Here is a 13223-nt window from a genome sequence, read left to right on the forward strand (position 1 = left end):
CATTAACACCTAGTCAGTCACATCATTTGCAAATATTTTCTCACATTTCCTAGGTTGTCTTTTTATCTTCTCAACTGCTTCCTTTGCTGTGCAAAACCTTTTAAGTGTAATTATGTCCCCTTGGTTTATTTTTGCTTTTATTTCTTTGGCCTTGGGATACAGATCCAAAAAAGTAATGCTACAATTGATGTCAAAGAGTGTCCTGCCTATGTTTTCTTCTAAGAGTTTTATATTTTCAGGTCTTACATTTAGGTCTTTAGCCCATTTTGAGTTTGTTTTTGTATATGGTGTGAGGGAATGTTCTACTCTCACTGTTATATACATGGCTGACCAGTTTTCCCAGCACCACTTGTTGAAGAGACTGTCTTTTTTCTTTGTATATTCCTGCCTCTTTTGTCATAGATTAATCGATCATAAGTGTGTGGGATTCTTTCTGGGCTCTGTCTTCTGTTCCACTTACCTATGTGTCTGTTTTGGAGCAAATACCACACTGTAGTATAGTCTGAAGTCTGGTAGGGTTGAACCTCTAGCTTTGTCCTTTATTATGAAGAGTGCTTTGCAAACTGGGGGTCTTTTGTTGTCCTAGTTTTAGAAATAGTTTTTCTATGAATTTTAGGGTTGTTTAAGGATTATTCGTCGTAGTACTGTTAGTTTTAAAAATATTTGTTCTAGTGCTGTGAAAAATGTCACAGGTATTTTGATAGGGATTGCATTACATCTGTAGATTTCATTCGGAGGTATGGCCATTTTTATAATATTAATTCTTCAAATCTGAGGACACAGGATATATTTCCTTTTCTTTATATCAATTTCAATTTCCTTCATCAAATTTTATAGTTTTCAGAGTATAGGTATTTCACCTCCTTCTTTAAGTTTCCTCCTAGGTAATTTTTGATGCAGTTTTAAATGGGATTTGTTTTACTTTCTCTTCCTAACATTTCCTCATTAGTGTACAGAAACACAACAGATTTCTGTATATTAATCTAGTATCATGCAACCTACTGATTTTGTTAATTGGTTGTAAAGGTTTTTGGGTGGAGACTGTAGAGTTCTCTCTATGAAGTACCATTTCCTCTGCAAATAGTTACGGTGTTACCTCTTCCTTTCCACTCTGCATACATTTAATTTCTTTTTCTTATGACTGCTGCGGCTAGAACTTCCAATTTAAGCAGAAGTGGCGAGAGTCATCATCCTTGTCTGGCTCCTGAATTGAGGAGGAAGGCTTTCACCTTTTCACCATTGAGTATTATGTTGGCTGTTGGTTTGTTGTAAATGGCCTTTATTATGATAATGTATTTTCCCTCTACAGCCACTTTGGCAAGCGTTTTTATCATGAATCGAAGTTGAATTTTTTCAAATGCTTTTTCTGCATCTATTGATGTGATCATGTGATTTTTGTCTTTCTTTTTGTTGCTGTGGTGTATCACATTGATTGATTTGCACAAGCTAATCCATCCTTGTGCCCCTGGAATAAATCCAACTTGATCATGGCGTATGATCGTGTTTTGTATTATTGGATTTGGTTTGCTAATATTTTGTTGAGGACTTTTGCATCTGTTGTTCATCGAAGATATTGGACTATAATTTTCTTTTTTCTATAATCTCTTTGTCTGGTTTTGCTATCAGGGTAATGGTGGCCTTGTCGAATGAATTTGGGAGTGTTTGCTCATCTTCAGTTTTTTGGAACATTTTGAGAAGGATTGGTATAAGTTCTTCTTTTTATGTTTGATAGAATTCCCCTGTGAAGCTCTCTGGTCCTGGACTTTTGTTTGCTGGGAGTTTTTCAAATTAGAGATTCGACTTCACTTCTAGTGATCAATCTGTTCAAATTTTCTGTTTCTTCTTGATTCAGTCTAGTCAGTCTGTATGTTTCTAGAAATTCAGCTGTTTCTTCTAGGCTGTCCAATTTGTTGGCATATAACTGCTCGTAGTATTGCTTATGATGTTTTGTGTGTCTGTGGTATCAGCTGTTATTTCTCCTCTTTCCTTTCTGATCAAAATTAAAGTAACTTTTCATAGTAACAATTATGAAATCCAAGTTGGAAGGGAGTATAAACTCTGGAAGGTGATTCCTTCTACTGGAATCCCACATTTCAACAACAAAAAATGAGCTATGATCCAGTAGTCTATAGAGTGCCTTCAACAGGAATTTTCACGAAGCTGCTGATTTCATTTTCTGAGAATATTCATGATTAGAAAATTTTCTTTCAGTTGAGAAATCTTTTTACCTATTTTTTTCTGATATTGGTCTCTGCTCTAATGTGATCACTCTGCCATGCTTAATCCACCACAATAAGCATAAAGAAAATGTATCTCCACTCCAATTTTTGTTATTCTTCAGTTTCTTTCCTTTTCTGTCATCTTTTAAATTCAAAACTATCAATTTTACTTCACAAATTACCTGGGATACACACGTTACTTTTCAATACCCTGCCAGCACACACTTTCTATCCACAATACCCATGGGTTAGTGAAAATTCTTCTATCTTTATTGCATTGCTTCGAATACCTTTCCATTCACACATCTGGATATTGATGCAAAACAACAGAAACCATATCTATTCGGTACATCACTGCATAATCAGCTCTGAGAACAGTGCCTGGCACATAATTTACACTCAAATATTTCTCCAATAAGAATATGAAGTCAACCATTTGTGTGGCACATATAAATTATAGGATATTTGTAAATATTATCCCCATTTTCTCACTTCTGTAAAGCTGAGTGTCTCAGATGATCTTTAACTAAGGAGTCACAACACTTATGACATTGAAAGTATGTTACGAGTTCGTGAAGACTCTTTTCTGGGTATATAAGTTAACTCATACATGCCTAATAAATCATATTCTGCCAAAACTTCACGGACTTCTTTTCCCACTTTACACTTGCTACTGCCCTTTCTACTCTTCCTTTGCCATTGGCATCAGCTCATCACAACTTCAAAATACCTCCCTGAACTATCCCTCTGATACTTCGATCCTTACTCTCTTTCCCATAAACCGCTTTTATTCCCCCCTCCCAACTGTCAGTTTGAAATTATCTTAATTATTTTTTACTCTTTGTTTTTCTGTCTTAACGTACTAGAATATAAACACTGTGAGAGCAAGGAACTTGTCTCTAATTTTCCTACTTTGTCTTCACTGAGATGAGGCCCTTTCTAAACTACTCAAAACTATTTGTCAATTAAGTGACCGAAATCAATTTCCTCAACCACGATATATGAAAACAAATACATTTTCAGTTCCATCAAAAGCAGGTGATATAAGAGAATATGTTGATTCTCACTTATCTGTTGCTTAGTTCTTTATTCTCGTGTTTTCCATACCTATGTCTAATTTTAATTCCTCATTAATTCTGGAAAATATCTCTTCAATTCCTTTAAGCACTCAGGGCACCTCTTCTCTACCTTGGACTCTGCATTAACATCCTGAATAAAGTGTCATTCCCCCTCCTCTTTCCACTCCAGCTCCAACCTAGACAAAGTGGGATCTGCAAAGCACAGTAGTGAAATACTGTGAGATTTGTGCCTGGGTGTATGAGCGCCTGAGTACGTGAGAAACAAGAAATAGGAGGAGAAGACATTTTTTCTGGTGCAAATGTAAGAAGAAATGCTTGTATTATATCAAGGAAGAACTCAAGGTTCAGGCAAGATATTACCCAACTTTCACCAGAGGCCATAACATCTCAAAAAATGACTAATTCACAAGCAAGTACACAAAGGTTTGTTAGAAACAATGCACCTTTTTTATTGAGAATAAGTGATTTCCCCAACTGGAGGATGTTAGGATCATCAACACAGTCATAACAGGGAATCAGAGATTAAGGAAGTTAAAGGCTAACTTTCAGACAATAAGCAGACGCTATCATGGAACCTCAAGCCACAAAGATGTCAATCTAAAAATGGGTAGTTGGAGGTCAAAGCCTCTGTTAGGCATGTAGTTTCCTGGATATAGAAATCATGGGTTATAGATCCCTAAATCTCATGATCTTTAGATGTGTCATTTCAGGAACACACGAGGTTTGGATGGTGATGTTTTAGCAGCAAGAAGAATAACATCTCCAGTAGCAAACTGTCCAGTAGCAGCAGTAGCCAGTGTCATATCCACAGCCATATCCTGGTCCATGAACACAGCCATAAGGGGAGCCATATCCACAGCCGCATCCTGAGCCATAGCCACAGCCATAGCAAGTCCCATATCCACAGCTGTAATAGGGACTAAATGCATGGCCATAGCCACAAGAGTTGCCGTAGTAGTTGCCACACATGTTGTCAAGGGAAGTGGATTCAGGTGGGTTGCAAGAGGATGTTTCTGAAGTGTGTGTGTCGTCTACTTCCCATGGACCTTTATATACTGTCAGTAATTGGCAGAGCATACCATTCATTCCCTGACATAGACAACAAATATGCAAGCAACCATTATATGCCAGTCTCTGTTGACAATCAGCAATAGTTCCTTTAAAATGAGCTCGTTAGTTTGAATACTCCAGTTTTATTTAAAGAGCATCATTTTAATTTGTTCTGCTGAAGAATTGTCTCAGTAGAATCATGTGCCCAATAACTGATTTTTTGGTTGGGTTGTTTGTTTTTTTTGCCTTTGAGTTGTATGAGATGTTTGTATAATTTGGACATTAACACCTAGTCAGTCACATCATTTGCAAATATTTTCTCACATTTCCTAGGTTGTCTTTTTATCTTCTCAACTGCTTCCTTTGCTGTGCAAAACCTTTTAAGTGTAATTATGTCCCCTTGGTTTATTTTTGCTTTTATTTCTTTGGCCTTGGGATACAGATCCAAAAAAGTAATGCTACAATTTATGTCAAAGACTGTCCTGCCTATGTTTTCTTCTAAGACTTTTATATTTTCAGGTCTTACATTTAGGTCTTTAGCCCATTCTGAGTTTGTTTTTGTATATGGTGTGAAGGAATGTTCTACTCTCACTGTTATATACATGGTTGACCAGATTTCCCAACACCACTTGTTGAAGAGACTGTCTTTTTTCTTTGTATATTCCTGCCTCTTTTGTCATAGATTAATCGATCATAAGTGTGTGGGATTCTTTCTGGGCTCTGTCTTCTGTTCCACTTACCTATGTGTCTGTTTTGGAGCAAATACCACACTGTAGTATAGTCTGAAGTCTGGTAGGGTTGAACCTCTAGCTTTGTCCTTTATTATGAAGAGTGCTTTGCAAACTGGGGGTCTTTTGTTGTCCTAGTTTTAGAAATAGTTTTTCTATGAATTTTAGGGTTGTTTAAGGATTATTCGTCGTAGTACTGTTAGTTTTAAAAATATTTGTTCTAGTGCTGTGAAAAATGTCACAGGTATTTTGATAGGGATTGCATTACATCTGTAGATTTCATTCGGAGGTATGGCCATTTTTATAATATTAATTCTTCAAATCTGAGGACACAGGATATATTTCCTTTTCTTTATATCAATTTCAATTTCCTTCATCAAATTTTATAGTTTTCAGAGTATAGGTATTTCACCTCCTTCTTTAAGTTTCTTCCTAGGTAATTTTTGATGCAGTTTTAAATGGCATTTGTTTTACTTTCTCTTCCTAACATTTCCTCATTAGTGTACAGAAACACAACAGATTTCTGTATATTAATCTAGTATCATGCAACCTACTGATTTTGTTAATTGGTTGTAAAGGTTTTTGGGTGGAGACTGTAGAGTTCTCTCTATGAAGTACCATTTCCTCTGCAAATAGTTACGGTGTTACCTCTTCCTTTCCACTCTGCATACATTTAATTTCTTTTTCTTATGACTGCTGCGGCTAGAACTTCCAATTTAAGCAGAAGTGGCGAGAGTCATCATCCTTGTCTGGCTCCTGAATTGAGGAGGAAGGCTTTCACCTTTTCACCATTGAGTATTATGTTGGCTGTTGGTTTGTTGTAAATGGCCTTTATTATGATAATGTATTTTCCCTCTACAGCCACTTTGGCAAGCGTTTTTATCATGAATCGAAGTTGAATTTTTTCAAATGCTTTTTCTGCATCTATTGATGTGATCATGTGATTTTTGTCTTTCTTTTTGTTGCTGTGGTGTATCACATTGATTGATTTGCACATGCTAATCCATCCTTGTGCCGCTGGAATAAATCCAACTTGATCATGGCGTATGATCGTGTTTTGTATTATTGGATTTGGTTTGCTAATATTTTGTTGAGGACTTTTGCATCTGTTGTTCATCGAAGATATTGGACTATAATTTTCTTTTTTCTATAATCTCTTTGTCTGGTTTTGCTATCAGGGTAATGGTGGCCTTGTCGAATGAATTTGGGAGTGTTTGCTCATCTTCAGTTTTTTGGAACATTTTGAGAAGGATTGGTATAAGTTCTTCTTTTTATGTTTGATAGAATTCCCCTGTGAAGCTCTCTGGTCCTGGACTTTTGTTTGCTGGGAGTTTTTCAAATTACAGATTCGACTTCACTTCTAGTGATCAATCTGTTCAAATTTTCTGTTTCTTCTTGATTCAGTCTAGTCAGTCTGTATGTTTCTAGAAATTCAGCTGTTTCTTCTAGGCTGTCCAATTTGTTGGCATATAACTGCTCGTAGTATTGCTTATGATGTTTTGTGTGTCTGTGGTATCAGCTGTTATTTCTCCTCTTTCCTTTCTGATCAAAATTAAAGTAACTTTTCATAGTAACAATTATGAAATCCAAGTTGGAAGGGAGTATAAACTCTGGAAGGTGATTCCTTCTACTGGAATCCCACATTTCAACAACAAAAAATGAGCTATGATCCAGTAGTCTATAGAGTGCCTTCAACAGGAATTTTCACGAAGCTGCTGATTTCATTTTCTGAGAATATTCATGATTAGAAAATTTTCTTTCAGTTGAGAAATCTTTTTACCTATTTTTTTCTGATATTGGTCTCTGCTCTAATGTGATCACTCTGCCATGCTTAATCCACCACAATAAGCATAAAGAAAATGTATCTCCACTCCAATTTTTGTTATTCTTCAGTTTCTTTCCTTTTCTGTCATCTTTTAAATTCAAAACTATCAATTTTACTTCACAAATTACCTGGGATACACACGTTACTTTTCAATACCCTGCCAGCACACACTTTCTATCCACAATACCCATGGGTTAGTGAAAATTCTTCTATCTTTATTGCATTGCTTCGAATACCTTTCCATTCACACATCTGGATATTGATGCAAAACAACAGAAACCATATCTATTCGGTACATCACTGCATAATCAGCTCTGAGAACAGTGCCTGGCACATAATTTACACTCAAATATTTATCCAATAAGAATATGAAGTCAACCATTTGTGTGGCACATATAAATTATAGGATATTTGTAAATATTATCCCCATTTTCTCACTTCTGTAAAGCTGAGTGTCTCAGATGATCTTTAACTAAGGAGTCACAACACTTATGACATTGAAAGTATGTTACGAGTTCGTGAAGACTCTTTTCTGGGTATATAAGTTAACTCATACATGCCTAATAAATCATATTCTGCCAAAACTTCACGGACTTCTTTTCCCACTTTACACTTGCTACTGCCCTTTCTACTCTTCCTTTGCCATTGGCATCAGCTCATCACAACTTCAAAATACCTCCCTGAACTATCCCTCTGATACTTCGATCCTTACTCTCTTTCCCATAAAGCGCTTTTATTCCCCCCTCCCAACTGTCAGTTTGAAATTATCTTAATTATTTTTTACTCTTTGTTTTTCTGTCTTAACGTACTAGAATATAAACACTGTGAGAGCAAGGAACTTGTCTCTAATTTTCCTACTTTGTCTTCACTGAGATGAGGCCCTTTCTAAACTACTCAAAACTATTTGTCAATTAAGTGACCGAAATCAGTTTCCTCAACCACGATATATGAAAACAAATACATTTTCAGTTCCATCAAAAGCAGGTGATATAAGAGAATATGTTGATTCTCACTTATCTGTTGCTTAGTTCTTTATTCTCGTGTTTTCCATACCTATGTCTAATTTTAATTCCTCATTAATTCTGGAAAATATCTCTTCAATTCCTTTAAGCACTCAGGGCACCTCTTCTCTACCTTGGACTCTGCATTAACATCCTGAATACAGTGTCATTCCCCCTCCTCTTTCCACTCCAGCTCCAACCTAGACAAAGTGGGATCTGCAAAGCACAGTAGTGAAATACTGTGAGATTTGTGCCTGGGTGTATGAGCGCCTGAGTACGTGAGAAACAAGAAATAGGAGGAGAAGACATTTTTTCTGGTGCAAATGTAAGAAGAAATGCTTGTATTATATCAAGGAAGAACTCAAGGTTCAGGCAAGATATTACCCAACTTTCACCAGAGGCCATAACATCTCAAAAAATGACTAATTCACAAGCAAGTACACAAAGGTTTGTTAGAAACAATGCACCTTTTTTATTGAGAATAAGTGATTTCCCCAACTGGAGGATGTTAGGATCATCAACACAGTCATAACAGGGAATCAGAGATTAAGGAAGTTAAAGGCTAACTTTCAGACAATAAGCAGACGCTATCATGGAACCTCAAGCCACAAAGATGTCAATCTAAAAATGGGTAGTTGGAGGTCAAAGCCTCTGTTAGGCATGTAGTTTCCTGGATATAGAAATCATGGGTTATAGATCCCTAAATCTCATGATCTTTAGATGTGTCATTTCAGGAACACACGAGGTTTGGATGGTGATGTTTTAGCAGCAAGAAGAATAACATCTCCAGTAGCAAACTGTCCAGTAGCAGCAGTAGCCAGTGTCATATCCACAGCCATATCCTGGTCCATGAACACAGCCATAAGGGGAGCCATATCCACAGCCGCATCCTGAGCCATAGCCACAGCCATAGCAAGTCCCATATCCACAGCTGTAATAGGGACTAAATGCATGGCCATAGCCACAAGAGTTGCCGTAGTAGTTGCCACACATGTTGTCAAGGGAAGTGGATTCAGGTGGGTTGCAAGAGGATGTTTCTGAAGTGTGTGTGTCGTCTACTTCCCATGGACCTTTATATACTGTCAGTAATTGGCAGAGCATACCATTCATTCCCTGACATAGACAACAAATATGCAAGCAACCATTATATGCCAGTCTCTGTTGACAATCAGCAATAGTTCCTTTAAAATGAGCTCGTTAGTTTGAATACTCCAGTTTTATTTAAAGAGCATCATTTTAATTTGTTCTGCTGAAGAATTGTCTCAGTAGAATCATGTGCCCAATAACTGATTTTTTGGTTGGGTTGTTTGTTTTTTTTGCCTTTGAGTTGTATGAGATGTTTGTATAATTTGGACATTAACACCTAGTCAGTCACATCATTTGCAAATATTTTCTCACATTTCCTAGGTTGTCTTTTTATCTTCTCAACTGCTTCCTTTGCTGTGCAAAACCTTTTAAGTGTAATTATGTCCCCTTGGTTTATTTTTGCTTTTATTTCTTTGGCCTTGGGATACAGATCCAAAAAAGTAATGCTACAATTGATGTCAAAGACTGTCCTGCCTATGTTTTCTTCTAAGACTTTTATATTTTCAGGTCTTACATTTAGGTCTTTAGCCCATTCTGAGTTTGTTTTTGTATATGGTGTGAAGGAATGTTCTACTCTCACTGTTATATACATGGTTGACCAGTTTTCCCAACACCACTTGTTGAAGAGACTGTCTTTTTTCTTTGTATATTCCTGCCTCTTTTGTCATAGATTAATTGATCATAAGTGTGTGGGATTCTTTCTGGGCTCTGTCTTCTGTTCCACTTACCTATGTGTCTGTTTTGGAGCAAATACCACACTGTAGTATAGTCTGAAGTCTGGTAGGGTTGAACCTCTAGCTTTGTCCTTTATTATGAAGAGTGCTTTGCAAACTGGGGGTCTTTTGTTGTCCTAGTTTTAGAAATAGTTTTTCTATGAATTTTAGGGTTGTTTAAGGATTATTCGTCGTAGTACTGTTAGTTTTAAAAATATTTGTTCTAGTGCTGTGAAAAATGTCACAGGTATTTTGATAGGGATTGCATTACATCTGTAGATTTCATTCGGAGGTATGGCCATTTTTATAATATTACTTCTTCAAATCTGAGGACACAGGATATATTTCCTTTTCTTTATATCAATTTCAATTTCCTTCATCAAATTTTATAGTTTTCAGAGTATAGGTATTTCACCTCCTTCTTTAAGTTTCTTCCTAGGTAATTTTTGATGCAGTTTTAAATGGGATTTGTTTTACTTTCTCTTCCTAACATTTCCTCATTAGTGTACAGAAACACAACAGATTTCTGTATATTAATCTAGTATCATGCAACCTACTGATTTTGTTAATTGGTTGTAAAGGTTTTTGGGTGGAGACTGTAGAGTTCTCTCTATGAAGTACCATTTCCTCTGCAAATAGTTACGGTGTTACCTCTTCCTTTCCACTCTGCATACATTTAATTTCTTTTTCTTATGACTGCTGCGGCTAGAACTTCCAATTTAAGCAGAAGTGGCGAGAGTCATCATCCTTGTCTGGCTCCTGAATTGAGGAGGAAGGCTTTCACCTTTTCACCATTGAGTATTATGTTGGCTGTTGGTTTGTTGTAAATGGCCTTTATTATGATAATGTATTTTCCCTCTACAGCCACTTTGGCAAGCGTTTTTATCATGAATCGAAGTTGAATTTTTTCAAATGCTTTTTCTGCATCTATTGATGTGATCATGTGATTTTTGTCTTTCTTTTTGTTGCTGTGGTGTATCACATTGATTGATTTGCACATGCTAATCCATCCTTGTGCCCCTGGAATAAATCCAACTTGATCATGGCGTATGATCGTGTTTTGTATTATTGGATTTGGTTTGCTAATATTTTGTTGAGGACTTTTGCATCTGTTGTTCATCGAAGATATTGGACTATAATTTTCTTTTTTCTATAATCTCTTTGTCTGGTTTTGCTATCAGGGTAATGGTGGCCTTGTCGAATGAATTTGGGAGTGTTTGCTCATCTTCAGTTTTTTGGAACATTTTGAGAAGGATTGGTATAAGTTCTTCTTTTTATGTTTGATAGAATTCCCCTGTGAAGCTCTCTGGTCCTGGACTTTTGTTCGCTGGGAGTTTTTCAAATTACAGATTCGACTTCACTTCTAGTGATCAATCTGTTCAAATTTTCTGTTTCTTCTTGATTCAGTCTAGTCAGTCTGTATGTTTCTAGAAATTCAGCTGTTTCTTCTAGGCTGTCCAATTTGTTGGCATATAACTGCTCGTAGTATTGCTTATGATGTTTTGTGTGTCTGTGGTATCAGCTGTTATTTCTCCTCTTTCTTTTCTGATCAAAATTAAAGTAACTTTTCATAGTAACAATTATGAAATCCAAGTTGGAAGGGAGTATAAACTCTGGAAGGTGATTCCTTCTACTGGAATCCCACATTTCAACAACAAAAAATGAGCTATGATCCAGTAGTCTATAGAGTGCCTTCAACAGGAATTTTCACGAAGCTGCTGATTTCATTTTCTGAGAATATTCATGATTAGAAAATTTTCTTTCAGTTGAGAAATCTTTTTACCTATTTTTTTCTGATATTGGTCTCTGCTCTAATGTGATCACTCTGCCATGCTTAATCCACCACAATAAGCATAAAGAAAATGTATCTCCACTCCAATTTTTGTTATTCTTCAGTTTCTTTCCTTTTCTGTCATCTTTTAAATTCAAAACTATCAATTTTACTTCACAAATTACCTGGGATACACACGTTACTTTTCAATACCCTGCCAGCACACACTTTCTATCCACAATACCCATGGGTTAGTGAAAATTCTTCTATCTTTATTGCATTGCTTCGAATACCTTTGCATTCACACATCTGGATATTGATGCAAAACAACAGAAACCATATCTATTCGGTACATCACTGCATAATCAGCTCTGAGAACAGTGCCTGGCACATAATTTACACTCAAATATTTATCCAATAAGAATATGAAGTCAACCATTTGTGTGGCACATATAAATTATAGGATATTTGTAAATATTATCCCCATTTTCTCACTTCTGTAAAGCTGAGTGCCTCAGATGTTCTTTAACTAAGGAGTCACAACACTTATGACATTGAAAGTATGTTACGAGTTCGTGAAGACTCTTTTCTGGGTATATAAGTTAACTCATACATGCCTAATAAATCATATTCTGCCAAAACTTCACGGACTTCTTTTCCCACTTTACACTTGCTACTGCCCTTTCTACTCTTCCTTTGCCATTGGCATCAGCTCATCACAACTTCAAAATACCTCCCTGAACTATCCCTCTGATACTTCGATCCTTACTCTCTTTCCCATAAACCGCTTTTATTCCCCCCTCCCAACTGTCAGTTTGAAATTATCTTAATTATTTTTTACTCTTTGTTTTTCTGTCTTAACGTACTAGAATATAAACACTGTGAGAGCAAGGAACTTGTCTCTAATTTTCCTACTTTGTCTTCACTGAGATGAGGCCCTTTCTAAACTACTCAAAACTATTTGTCAATTAAGTGACCGAAATCAGTTTCCTCAACCACGATATATGAAAACAAATACATTTTCAGTTCCATCAAAAGCAGGTGATATAAGAGAATATGTTGATTCTCACTTATCTGTTGCTTAGTTCTTTATTCTCGTGTTTTCCATACCTATGTCTAATTTTAATTCCTCATTAATTCTGGAAAATATCTCTTCAATTCCTTTAAGCACTCAGGGCACCTCTTCTCTACCTTGGACTCTGCATTAACATCCTGAATAAAGTGTCATTCCCCCTCCTCTTTCCACTCCAGCTCCAACCTAGACAAAGTGGGATCTGCAAAGCACAGTAGTGAAATACTGTGAGATTTGTGCCTGGGTGTATGAGCGCCTGAGTATGTGAGAAACAAGAAATAGGAGGAGAAGACATTTTTTCTGGTGCAAATGTAAGAAGAAATGCTTGTATTATATCAAGGAAGAACTCAAGGTTCAGGCAAGATATTACCCAACTTTCACCAGAGGCCATAACATCTCAAAAAATGACTAATTCACAAGCAAGTACACAAAGGTTTGTTAGAAACAATGCACCTTTTTTATTGAGAATAAGTGATTTCCCCAACTGGAGGATGTTAGGATCATCAACACAGTCATAACAGGGAATCAGAGATTAAGGAAGTTAAAGGCTAACTTTCAGACAATAAGCAGACGCTATCATGGAACCTCAAGCCACAAAGATGTCAATCTAAAAATGGGTAGTTGGAGGTCAAAGCCTCTGTTAGGCATGTAGTTTCCTGGATATAGAAATCATGGGTTA

At 36.4% G+C, this 13223-nt stretch overlaps 1 long non-coding RNA gene across 1 annotated transcript in view; it reads left to right on the top strand.

Annotated features, from left to right (window-relative positions):
• The window catches only part of LOC309660115, a 714847-nt gene that overhangs the window by 231935 nt on the left and 469689 nt on the right, over positions 1–13223 (top strand). The gene's annotated exons all lie outside the window — the stretch shown is intronic.

The sequence above is a fragment of the Balaenoptera physalus genome, assembly GCF_965194825.1.
Source record: "Balaenoptera physalus genome assembly, chromosome: 4".
Classification (NCBI taxonomy): Eukaryota; Metazoa; Chordata; class Mammalia; order Artiodactyla; family Balaenopteridae; genus Balaenoptera; species Balaenoptera physalus.